Below are 14,079 nucleotides of genomic sequence, written 5' to 3'. Positions count from 1 at the left end.
AGCTAAAGCAATCCTAAGAAGGAAGAATAAAGTGGGGGGGATCTCGCTCCCCAACTTCAAGCTCTACTACAAACCCACAGTAAACAAGACAGTTTGGTACTGGCACAAGAACAGAGCCACAGACCAGTGGAAGAGACTAGAGACTCCAGCCATTAACCCAAACATATATGGTCAATTAATATATGATAAAGGAGCCATGGACATACAGTGGGGAAATGACAGCCTCTTCAACAGATGGTGCTGGCAAAACTGGACAGCTACATGTAAGAGAATGAAACTGGATCACTGTCTAACCCCATACACAAAAGTAAATTTGAAATGGATCAAAGACCTGAATGTAAGTCATGAAACCATAAAACTCTTAGAAAAAAACATAGGCAAAAATCTCTTGGACATAAATATGAGCGGCTTCTTCAAGAACATACCTCCCCAGGTAAGGAAAACAAAAGCAAAAATGAACAAGTGGGACTACATCAAGCTGAAAAGCTTCTGTACAGCAAAGGACACCATCAATAGAACAAAAAGGTACCCTACAGTATGGGAGAATATATTCATAAATGACAGATCCAATAAAGGGTTGACATCCAAAATATATAAAGAGCTCATGCACCGCAAAAAACAAAAAGCAAATAATCCAATTAAAAAATGGGCAGAGGAGGAGGCCCGGAGCCAAGATGGCGGCGTGAGTAGAGCAGCGGAAATCTCCTCCCAAAACCACATATATCCATGAAAATATAACAAAGACAACTCTTCCTAGAATAAAGACCAGAAGACACAGGACAACATTCAGACCACATCCGCACCTGAGAGAGCCCAGCGCCTCCTAAAGGGGGTAAGATACAAGCCCCGGCCCGGCGGGAGCCGAGCGCCCATCCCCCCAGCTCCCGGCGGGAGAAGAGCAGGCAGAGCGGGAGGGAGACGGAGCCCAGGACTGCCGAGCACCCAGCCCCCGCCATCCGGGCCAGAGTGCAGACACAGTGCGTGCCCAGGGGGCCCTGGATGCTAGGGAAACAGGGCAGCAAGAACAGTGAGCGGGTACCGGAGGCCTGGCACCGGAGGACATAAGAAAAGCAAGCAGCCATTTTTTTTTTCTGTTTTGTTTTGGTGAGAGCTTTTTGGAAGTCTTAAAGGGACAGGGACCCCAATACTAGGGAAACAGGGCAGCAAGACCGGTGAGCAGATGACTGAGGCTGGCGCCGGAGAATAAAGAAAAACGAGCAGCCATTTTTTATTTTATTTTTTTATTTTTTAATTTTACAAATTTTTTTTTTTTTTTTTTGGTGGTCGTTTTGTTTTGGCGGGTGCTTTTTGGAAGTCTTAAAGGGGCAGGGCGGGACACTTAATCCAGAGGTAGGGAATCCGGGATCTCTGGGCACCCTAACCCCTGGGCTGCAGGGAGCAGGGAGGCCCCTTACGGAGATAAATAGCCTCCCGGCCGCTCCCCCTCCAACGCGACTCCACCATTTTGGAACAGCTGCCCGAGCCAGGCCACGCCCACAGCAACAGCGGAGATTAACTCCATAGCAGCCGGGCAGGAAGCAGAAACCCTGTCTGCGCGCAGCTGCGCAGCACAAGCCACTAGAGGCCGCTGTTCTCCCAGGAGAGGAGGGCCACAAACCAACAAGAAAGGAAGTCCTTCCAGCCGTCACTCGTCCCAGCTCTGCAAACTATTCCTATCACCATGAAAAGGCAAAGCTACAGGCAGACAAAGATCACAGAGACAACACCAGAGAAGGAGACAGACCTAACCAGTCTCCCTGAGAAAGAATTCAAAATAAGAATCATAAACATGCTGACAGAGATGCAGAGAAATACGCAAGAAAAATGGGATGAAGTCCAGAAAGAGATCACAGATGCCAGAAAAGAGATCGCAGAAATGAAACAAACTCTGGAAGGGTTTATAAACAGAATGGATAGGATGCAAGAGGCCATTGATGGAATTGAAACCAGAGAACAGGAATGCATAGAAGCTGACATAGAGAGAGATAAAAGGATCTACAGGAATGAAACAATGTTAAGAGAACTGTGTGACCAATCCAAAAGGAACAATATCCGTATTATAGGGGTACCAGAAGAAGAAGAGAGAGGAAAAGGGATGGAAAGTATCTTGGAAGAAATAATTGCTGAAAACTTCCCCAAACTAGGGGAGGAAATAATCGAACAGACCATGGAAATACACAGAACCCCCAACAGAGAGGATCCAAGGAGGACAACACCAAGACACATAATAATTAAAATGGCAAAGATCAAGGACAAGGAAAGAGTTTTAAAGTCAGCTAGAGAGAAAAAGGTCACCTATAAAGGAAAACCCATCAGGCTAACATCAGACTTCTCGACAGAAACCCTACAGGCCAGAAGAGAATGGCATGATATATTAAATGCAATGAAACAGAAGGGCCTTGAACCAAGGATACTGTATCCAGCACGACTATCATTCAAATATGACGGTGGGATTAAACAATTCCCAGACAAACAAAAGCTGAGGGAATCTGCTTCCCACAAACCACCTCTACAGGACACCTTACAGGGACTGCTCTAGATGGGAGCACTCCTAGAAAGAGCACAGAACAAAACACCCAACATATGAAGAATCGAGGAGGAAGAATAAGAAGGGAGAGAAGAAAAGAATCTCCAGACAGTGTATATAACAGCTGAATAAGCGAGCTGAGTTAGGCAGTAAGATACTAAAGAGGCTAACCTTGAACCTTTGGTAACCACGAATTTAAAGCCTGCAATGGCAATAAGTACATATCTTTCAATAGTCACCCTAAATGTTAATGGACTGAATGCACCAATCAAAAGACACAGAGTAATAGAATGGATAAAAAAGCAAGACCCATCTATATGCTGCTTACAAGAAACTCACCTCAAACCCAAAGACATGCACAGACTAAAAGTCAAGGGATGGAAAAACATATTTCAGGCAAACAACAGCGAGAAGAAAGCAGGGGTTGCAGTACTAATATCAGACAAAATAGACTTCAAAACAAAGAAAGTAACAAGAGATAAAGAAGGACACTACATAATGATAAAGGGCTCAGTCCAACAAGAGGATATAAACATTCTAAATATATATGCACCCAACACAGGAGCCCCAGCATATGTGAAACCAATACTAACAGAACTAAAGGGGGATATAGACTGCAATGCATTCATTCTAGGAGACTTCAACACACCACTCACCCCAAAGGATAGATCCACAGGGCAGAAAATAAGTAAGGACACGGAAGCACTGAACAACACAGTAGAGCAGATGGACCTAATAGACATCTACGGAACTCTACATCCAAAAGCAACAGGATACACATTCTTCTCAAGTGCACATGGAACATTCTCCAGAATAGACCACATACTAGGCCACAAAAAGAGCCTCAGTAAATTCCAAAAGATTGAAATCCTACCAACCAACTTTTTAGACCACAAAGGCATAAAACTAGAAATAAACTGTACAAAGAAAGCAAAAAGGCTCACAAACACATGGAGGCTTAACAACACACTCCTAAATAATCAATGGATCAATGACCAAATCAAAATGGAGATCCAGCAATATATGGAAACAAATGACAACAACAACACTAAGCCCCAACTTCTGTGGGACACAGCAAAAGCAGTCTTAAGAGGAAAGTATATAGCAATCCAAGCATATTTAAAAAAGGAAGAACAATCCCAAGTGAATGGTCTAATGTCACAATTATTGAAATTGGAAAAAGAAGAACAGATGAGGCCTAAGGTCAGCAGAAGGAGGGACATAATAAAGATCAGAGAAGAAATAAATAAAATTGAGAAGAATAAAACAATAGCAAAAATCAATGAAACCAAGAGCTGGTTCTTGGAGAAAATAAACAAAATAGATAAGCCTCTAGCCAGACTTATTAAGAGGAAAAGAGAGTCAACACAAATCAACAGTATCAGAAACGAGAAAGGAAAAATCACGACGGACTCCACAGAAATACAAAGAATTATTAGAGACTACTATGAAAACCTATACACTAACAAGCTGGGAAACCTAGGAGAAATGGACAACTTCCTAGAAAAATACAACCTTCCAAGACTGACCCAGAAAGAAACAGAAAATCTAAACAGAGCAATTACCAGCAACGAAATTGAAGTGATAATCAAAAAACTACCAAAGAACAAAACCCCCGGGCCAGATGGATTTACCTCGGAATTTTATCAGACATACAGGGAAGACATAATACCCATTCTCCTTAAAGTTTTCCAAAAAATAGAGGAGGAGGGGATACTCCCAAACTCATTCTATGAAGCTAACATCACCCTAATACCAAAACCAGGCAAAGACCCCACCAAAAAAGAAAACTACAGACCAATATCCCTGATGAACGTAGATGCAAAAATACTCAACAAAATATTAGCAAACCGAATTCAAAAATACATCAAAAGGATCATATACCATGATCAAGTGGGATTCATCCCAGGGATGCAAGGATGGTACAACATTCGAAAGTCCATCAACATCATCCACCACATCAACAAAAAGAAAGACAAAAACCACATGATCATCTCCATAGATGCTGAAAAGGCATTTGACAAAATTCAACATCCATTCATGATAAAAACTCTCAACAAAATGGGAATAGAGGGCAAGTACCTCAACATAATAAAGGCCATATATGACAAACCCACAGCCAACATCATACTGAACAGTGAGAAGCTGAAAGCATTTCCTCTGAGATCAGGAACAAGACAGGGATGCCCACTCTCCCCACTGTTATTTAACATGGTACTGATAGCCACGGCAATCAGACAAAAAGAAAAACATACAAGGAATCCAGATTGGTAAAGAAGAAGTTAAACTGTCACTATTTGCAGATGACATGATACTGTACATAAAAAACCCTAAAGACTCCACCCCAAAACTACTAGAACTGATATCGGAATACAGCAAAGTTGCAGGATACAAAATCAACACACAGAAATCTGTGGCTTTCCTATACACTAACAATGAACCAACAGAAAGAGAAATCAGGAAAACAACTCCATTCACAATTGCATCAAAAAAAATAAAATACCTAGGAATAAACCTAACCAAAGAAGTGAAAGACTTATACTCTGAAAACTACAAGTCACTCTTAAGAGAAATTAAAGGGGACACTAACAGATGGAAACTCATCCCATGCTCGTGGCTAGGAAGAATTAATATCGTCAAAATGGCCATCCTGCCCAAAGCAATATACAGATTTGATGCAATCCCTATGAAACTACCAGCAACATTCTTCAATGAACTGGAACAAATAATTCAAAAATTCATATGGAAGCACCAAAGACCCAGAATAACCAAAGCAATCCTGAGAAAGAAGAATAAAGTAGGGGGGATCTCACTCCCCAACTTCAATCTCTACTATAAAGCCATAGTAATCAAGACAATTTGGTACTGGCACAAGAACAGAGCCACAGACCAATGGAACAGACTAGAGAATCCAGACATTAACCCAGACAAATATGGTCAATTAATATTTGATAAAGGAGCCGTGGACATACAATGGTGAAATGACAGTCTCTTCCACAGATGGTGCTGGCAAAACTGCACAGCTACATGTAGGAGAATGAAACTGGACCATTGTCTAACCCCATATACCAAAGTAAACTCAAAATGGATCAAAGACCTGAATGTAAGTCATGAATCCATTAAACTCTTGGAAGAAAACAGGCAAAAACCTCTTAGACATAAACATGAGTGACCTCTTCTTGAACATATCTCCCTGGGCAAGGAAAACAACAGCAAAAATGAACAAGTGGGACTATATTAAGCTGAAAAGCTTCTGTACAGCAAAAGACACCATCAATAGAACAAAAAGGAACCCAACAGTATGGGAGAATATATTTGAAAATGACGCATCCGATAAAGGCTTGACGTCCAGAATATATAAAGAGCTCACACGCCTCAACAAACAAAAAACAAATAACCCAATTAAAAAATGGGCAGAGGAACTGAACAGACAGTTCTCCAAAACAGAAATACAGATGGCCAACAGACACATGAAAAGATGCTCCACATCGCTAATTATCAGAGAAATGCAAATTAAAACTACAATGAGGTATCACCTCACACCAGTAAGGATGGCTGCCATCCAAAAGACAAACAACAACAAATGTTGGCGAGGCTGTGGAGAAAGGGGAACCCTCCTACACTGCTGGTGGGAATGTAAGTTAGTTCAACCATTGTAGAAAGCAGTATGGAGGTACATCAAAATGCTCAAAACAGACTTACCATTTGACCCAGGAATTGCACACCTAGGAATTTACCCTAAGAATGCAGCAATCAAGTATGAGAAAGACCAATGCACCCCTATGTTTATCGCAGCACTATTTACAATAGCCAAGAATTGGAAGCAACCTAAATGTCCATCGATAGATGAATGGATAAAGAAGAGGTGGTACATATACACAATGGAATACTACTCAGCCATAAGAAAAGGGCAAATCCTACCATTTGCAGCAACATGGATGGAGCTGGAGGGTATTATGCTCAGTGAAACAAGCCAAGCGGAGAAAGAGAAATACCAAATGATTTCACTTATCTGTGGAATATAAGAACAAAGGAAAAACTGAAGGAACAAAACAGCAGCAGAATCACAGAACTCAAGAATGGACTAACAGGTACCAAAGGGAAAGGGACTGGGGAAGATGGGTGGGTAGGGAGGGATAAGGCGGGGGAGAAGTAGGGGGGTATTAAGATTAGCATGCATGGGGGGGTGGGAGAAAGGAGAGGGCTGTACAACACAGAGAAGGCAAGTAGTGATTCTACAACATTTTGCTATGCTGATGGACAGTGACTGTAAAGGGGTTTATCCGGGGGGGACCTGGTATAGGGGAGAGCCTAGTAAACATAATATTCATCATGTAAGTGTAGATTAGTGATACCAAAAAAAAAAAAGGGCAGTTCCTGTGTGGTAACCTCCAACGAGTTCTACACAAGGGTATAAAGGGCATATAAAAGTGTAGGCAAAGGGTCTGTTTGCGTTTATACAGAGGATCAAAGCCTAATTGGGCTACCCCGAAAATGAACTAAGATACGATATGAAAGAGAACTTCCAACATCTGCACTCTCTGGAAGACTCATGCCAGAAGATGATCATCAAAAAACCCCAACAAAGATCCACGCACTGCTACAGCTGTAGATGCACTCATCCCACCAGTTCCTGGACTTGCCATGGGAATGAGGAAGGAGATATCTAAGCTGGCCTGTGCATACAGTAAAACAACAAATTTGACTGGATCTATACTGTTGGAACTCAACCAAGAATTAGGAGAAGTGCAAATTGTAGTGCTCCAAAATCTTACAACTACAGACTATTTACTGTTAAAAGAACATATGGGATGTGAACAGTCCCCAGGAATGGGTTGTTTTAATTTGTCGGATTTCTCTCAGACTGTTCAAGTTCAGTTGGACAATATCCACCATATCATAGATATGTTTTCACAAATGCCTAAGGTGCCTAACTGGTTTTCTTGGTTTCACTGGAGATGGCTGGTAATTACAGGTATGCTTTGGTTATGTAACTATACTCCTATTATGTTAATGTGTGTGCGCAATTTAATTAGTAGTTTAAAACCTATACATGCTGAAGTTACTCTACAAGAAGATATGTCAAAGAAATAATCAATCTTCCCATGTTTTCTTCCGTCTGCTACTTCTATAGCTTTTCTTCTCCCTTCTAATTAGAATTAGAACCCCTAAGTAGAATTCGTGCCTCATATTGAAATTACTGAGTATCATAATTCTTCCAAGTGGTAAAGATACCTCAAGACAAATGCTGGGCATAGAAGCCACAGGGCATAAATCCGCAAAAAAGTAAAAAGCTAACCTTTTCAAACAATAAGGCTTCTCTCTCACTTACCAACTTTACATTTCCCTGTATGGCCCCGGAAGATGGCTGGTTAGCCAGAGACGGGTAAGATTCCTCAAGGGAGGAACGACCTAAGACAGGCACAGTCGCTGTGGGGCCATCAGGTGAGAAATTGGGGATCAACAGAGGTGAGGCTTAGAACCTCACCCCCCCTGTTTTGAGAGAAATCTTCTGCATACGTGGATGTTTTATTGCCCTTGTCTAGCTTGGATTAACACATAGTCTACAGGCACACACCTGATCATCTACATTTGCTCTCTTACAACACTAAACTATGTTTTCTACTTTTATCTTGTATCTACCTACCACTTCAACGTTTTATTAAAAATAATAATAATAAAGAGAGAAATGTGGTATCCACATATAAATCAAATATAAAAATCAAATGAGTATTCATATTTGAACTGACTGTTTATAGTTCATAATGCATGAGCAAAACCGAAAGTTTCTGTGATGACTGCCCTTGTACTGTTCACCATGTAACTTATTCACTATGTAAGAATTTGTTCTCCATGTAAGAACTTGTTCGTTATGCTCCAGAAGATTGGAGACTGATGAAAATTAGGCTTGGGGTGGATTAATGATTGTGCATTGAGCATTGACTCCCCTATACAGAATTTTATTGTTGTTAACAACCATTTGATCAATAAATATGAGAGATGTCCTCACACACACACACACACACAAAAGTACACACTTCCAATTGTAAAATAAATAAGTAACCGGGATGTAATGTATAGCATAAGGAATATAGTCAAAATATTGTAACAGCTTGGTATGGTGATAGCTGGTACCTAGAATTATCATGTATATAAATGTTGAATCACTGTGTTGTACACCTGAAACTAATGTAATGTAATACTGTGTGTCAACTACCCTTCAATAAAAAATAATTATCTAAAAAAAATGGGCAGAGGAGATGAGCAGACAGTTCTCCAAAGAAGAAATTCAGATGGCCAACAGACCCATGAAAAGATGCTCCACATCCCTAGTTATCAGAGAAATGCAAATTAAAACCACAATGAGATATCACCTCACACCAGTAAGGATGGCTGCCATCCAAAAGACAAACAACAACAAATGTTGGCGAGGCTGTGGAGAAAGGGGAATCCTCCTACACTGCTGGTGGGAATGTAAATTAGTTCAACCATTGTGGAAAGCAGTATGGGGGTTCCTCAAAATGCTCAAAATAGAAATACCATTTGACACAGGAATTCCACTTCTAGGAATTTACCCTAAGAATGCAGCCGCCCAGTTTGAAAAAGACAGATGCACCCCTATATTTATTGCAGCACTATTTACAATAGCCAAGAAATGGAAGCATCCTAAGTGTCCATCAGTAGATGAATGGATAAAGAAGATGTGGTACATATACACAATGGAATATTATTCAGCCATAAGAAGAAAACAAATCCTACCATTTGCAACAACATGGATGGAGCTAGAGGCTATTATGCTCAGTGAAATAAGCCAGACGGAGAAAGACAAGCACCAAATGATTTCACTCATCTGTGGAGTGTAAGAACAAAGAAAAACTGGAGGAACAAAACATCAGCAGACTCACAGAACCCAAGAATGAACTAGCAGTTACCAAAGGGAAAGGGACTGGGGAGGATGGGTGGGATAAGGGGGGAAAAGGGTCATTACGATTAGCGCGTATAATGTGCGGGGGGGGAAAAGGGGAAGGCAGTACAGCACAGAGAAGACAAGTAGTGATTCTACAACATCTTACTACGCTGATGGACAGTGACTGTGATGGGGTTTGTTGGGGAGACTTGGTGAAGGGGGTCCCTAGTAAATATAATGTTTTTCATGTAATTGTAGATTAATGATAAAAAAAAATGTCCTATGGGCGAACACCATGTGGCACAGGGAGGAGATGGCCCCCTCTGCAATGCTGGTAGGGCGGCCCTGACCGCCATGGGTTGGTGTGCGGCTCTCCCTGGGCCTGGAAGGCAGAGGGGATCCTGCCAGCTCACAGAAAATCAGGGCCAGGTGCTAAGACCGGCAAAGGCCTCAGGTTCACAGAAAATGTTTCGGTGACTCCTCAGACTTGGGTGCCTGTGAAGGGCTCGGTCTGCCCTGGCCCCTCCTGAAAGCTGGCATGACCTCCTCACCTCCAGCCTTTAGGGTACATGACCTCAGGGCCTTCCACCCTGAGCTGCTCATGTTTACTGAGCATCTACTCAAATCTGCACGGATACCGAGCTAGGCGCTGGGGATTCAAAATGATGGAAGAGGGTTCCTACCCTCCAGGCATGCACAGCCCAGGGGACAGGATGCACAGAGACTGATGTCCAGAAACACCGGTTCTGGATCAAGAGGTGGTGCAAAGGAGGGAGGGGCAGGGGCTGCTCCGACAGCCCAGGTTTGGGGGTGGAGCGAGGTCTTAGAAGATGAAGAGGGTTTGGAGCAAGGAAGAGACACAATCCAGTTTGTACTTAAATTACAGATCATTCCAGGCACAGCCCACGGGAGCTGCTAATGACATGGTAGCGGGTGGACACAGTGTGGGGCGGACTGACGGGGAGGGAGTGGCCCACGGTGGACACTCCCGTGCTGTATTGTCTAGGTGCACAGTTGACCTGGACATGCACTGGGGTTCCCTCTGGCACATGAAATGTGAACAGAATGGAGGTGGTGCTGCAGAACACTCTGCATGGGCTGCCACGAATCCGTTTGCTCTAACGTGGCTACAGTCAAGGTTAAAAGACAATAAAACGAAGCATTTCCATGGCTGAGTAGGTGGGGATTGGAGCTGAGATGTGATTACTGTGGACCAGGCCCCAAAAGGGGCCCATGTGAGAGCAGGTGAGGGGTCACAGGAGAAGAGAGGTGGCTCCCTAGCCAACCCCGCCTGAGGGAGGCAAGCCTCCAAAACACCAGAGGGTGCAGCTCTGCTCCCCTGCCTCCCTGGGCCAGGCACTCTTCACCCAGGGGGACGGTCTTGCCCAATTCTGCCCTGTGTCAGGGTCTTAATGTCAATCACAAGATGATCCTAGGCATGCTCACAACAGGAAGGTGTTTCTACAGGAAGTGCTGGGGACATCACCCAACAGTAGGGCCCAGAAATACACACTGCACGTGAGCCCAGTGCACAGGTCAGACCACCGGGCTCCTGCATAGGGGCTGGAGTCCCAAGGGTTGGGTGCAGAGGTGGCACTGAGGGGTGGGAAATGGCCTGGGAAAGGTCCCGGGTCAGAAGCTGTAAAGGCAGTGGCAGGAAAGGCCTGACCACGTGTCTTGGGGGGCAGTGGGCAACCTGAGGAAGAGGATGGGTGGGGGAAGTGGCACAGCACAGTCACAGGAGAGTGGCCTTGGCAGGAGCCTGGGGGCCACAGCTGGGTGGTGAGCTGGCACTAGGGAGCAGGGGAACCGGCTGCTGTTTTTATATCATATAGGTACACCCAATTAAGAAGCTAGGTCCTAGGAAAGACCAATGTTGCCTTATATAAACTTATACAAACTTCTCACTTTGAGTGAGAGTGGCTTTAAAAATTTTTTTCGGATATATTTTTCTTTTATTGAAGAATCATTGATATACAATATATTGGTTTCAAGTGTACAACATAGAGATTTGACAGTCATCTACATTATTAAATGCTCACCCCAACTAATGTAGTTACTTACTATCTGTCAGCATAGAAATATGTTACAGGGCGTGGCTTTCCCATGGTGGGTTTTACACATGACTGACCCACGGAATTCTTGACCGAGACATTCCCACTGGGATCCTGACGGCTGCCCCCTCCCTCCCCACACTTACGCATCCGGGTGACAGGCGCTGTGAATAAACAAAGCAAAATCAGGAAGGGCTGGGCAGCAGGTGCCGTGGGCTGTCTGCGCTGAGAGCAGCCTTCTCACTGCCAGCCAGCCATGGCGGAGGTAGTGACCCTCCCTCTGAGCAGGGGCTTCCCTCTTCTACTGGGATGCAGTCAGGCCTGGGGGTGTGCACCCAGGATTCCCATCCTGCCCAGCAAGACGTTTCCCTGCCAAATGTTTCACAATGATGCTGTTCCTTAGGATTTTATTTAGGACCCACATGAACACTGACCAAACAGATCCCTCAATCACTATTTTCACTTTTCCAAAGTTAGATTTTGCCACTGAGGTGCACATTTGGTCCCTACACGTCACTGTATTTTCACACAGTCCTTGCGGTTTGTTACACTCACTCACAGGCTCCGGAGTGCCAGTCCAGGGATCCATTCTCAGCCCATCATCCTACATGAGAATGGAGAAGCTAATTTACACAGCTTTTCCTCTTCAGTCTCTGGCTCGTGAGCTTTTGACAAAACGTGTCCTTCACCAGCCAATGCGCTTCAGTATGAGGTGGAGTGGTCTGCTCCTGGCCCTCCGGGTGAAGATCAAAATAGGTGGGATGGACAGCTAGGGTTGCAGGAGCTTCTCTGTGCCGTCCGTGGCATTGCTGGGCCACGTGGGACCTGCAGGCTTCCCTGGTCAGGGAGGATAAACAGCCAATAATAAACAGGGAACCAACTTCCTTCTCCCAGCAGCCCGGCCAGGTAGCACACCGGCAGGCTCAGCAGTCTGTGGCGCCAGGTCAGCGTGTCTGCAGCATAGTGAGCCCACAGCATGTGGTCCCTTGGTCCCATAGGCAGTGTTGACAAATTCTAGAGCCCAGTGACATGAACGTGTCTGCCCACGTGTGAGGCTTTCCTCCTGTAGCAACTAATCCCACGTTGTCCTACCTCTAGAGACCAATATAACAAAGATCTTTTTTTTTTTACACCAGATTATTTTTTAAAATCCACACACTTTCTACCTTAGATGTTCTGGGGTGAAGTGCTGTGCATGCTTCACTGGGTGGCCTCTCCATGCAAGGAAGACAATCAGGCGGACACGTTTGACATCTTAGTCAACGTGCTGCCTAATTGGTGGTGATTTTTTTTGAAGGGGAGGAACTGTGTTAATCTTGTCAATTGGATGACACTCTGGATTTAATAAAAATGTGGGAAAGTAAATACCTATAAAAATTAAATATATTCCTGGATCAGAAAAAGAACTGTGTAAAAACTGAGGGGCTCTGACTAAGGCCTGTAGTTTGGGTCACAGTGTTACACCTGTTCTGATAAACCTGTTTTGATAAACAGGTGTAATGAGGGGAACTTGGGGGGAGGGTACACGGGAAGTCTACTGGTAATTTTTCCAACTCTTCTGTAAGTCCAAAATTATTTCAAAATGAAAAGCTACAAACACTGAATTACGTAAGGACACCATTGTGGCTTTAAGGCTTCAGGAAACGGATAGGAGAAATTTGAAGTCCTTCTAAAATCCTCAGGATTTTCTAAAACAAGATACCCTAAACTAAAAAAGTTAGGCACGAGCCTATAAAAATAGGAAGAATTGAAATACCAACTTGAAAATTAAAACTCTGAAAAGATTCATAAAATACAAATGACTGATTATATTATAAATTATTTTTGAAAAACTGATTTTCTGAAGCCCTACAGGCATGCACTCCACTTTACTGGATCACTTATTTAAATGAACTGGCTGAAATTGTGTTCAATTTTTTGTTTTGGAAATAAACTTTTTAAATGTTTCTAGAAAAACAAGTGATCATTCATAATGCAATTCCAGAAACTGGCTAATTTTTAACATCAAAAACTAGTACACAAGAAGTAATGGAGAATATTAACAAAATAAATTATGCTCTATGTGGGAGCACCTAACATTTAAAAAGACAATAAGAACTAAAGAATACAGATAATCATCACATGCACCATTTAAATTAGCAGAAACCTGAGGAAGAAACTATTTTGCACGTGCACACAAAGATCTCATGTACAGGAATCCAGACTGAAGAGCATTTGCTCGCCCTGGGCTGGATCTCTGCAAGGCTGGACAGGAGCCCTCGGGCAACTAGGCAACTAGAGAATCCTCTGGACTTCCTCACCAGCAAAAGAACTCCAGGCTCAAGAATTTTGCAGAGGAAACCATGCAAATAGTGCTCAAATATACCTTCCACTGCTTCTGAAAGGCTATGTTCTGGCTTTTTTTTTTCTTCTGTAACACTCTGTCTCCACCCTCTGAAAGCTGAAAGGCTGACTTTAAAAGGCCTTTAACATCGCAGTGAGAGAGCATGGATGAGCGTCATGGGGCTATAGCCTCCTGCACCCCATCTGATGGCCTGCGGGAGCCCCTGGAGGCCCCTTTGGTTGAAGAGACCAGACTTGGAGCCCTGGGA

This window comes from Manis pentadactyla, chromosome 10 (assembly GCF_030020395.1).
Source record: "Manis pentadactyla isolate mManPen7 chromosome 10, mManPen7.hap1, whole genome shotgun sequence".
Classification (NCBI taxonomy): domain Eukaryota; kingdom Metazoa; phylum Chordata; class Mammalia; order Pholidota; family Manidae; genus Manis; species Manis pentadactyla.
This window is presented reverse-complemented; position numbering follows the sequence as displayed.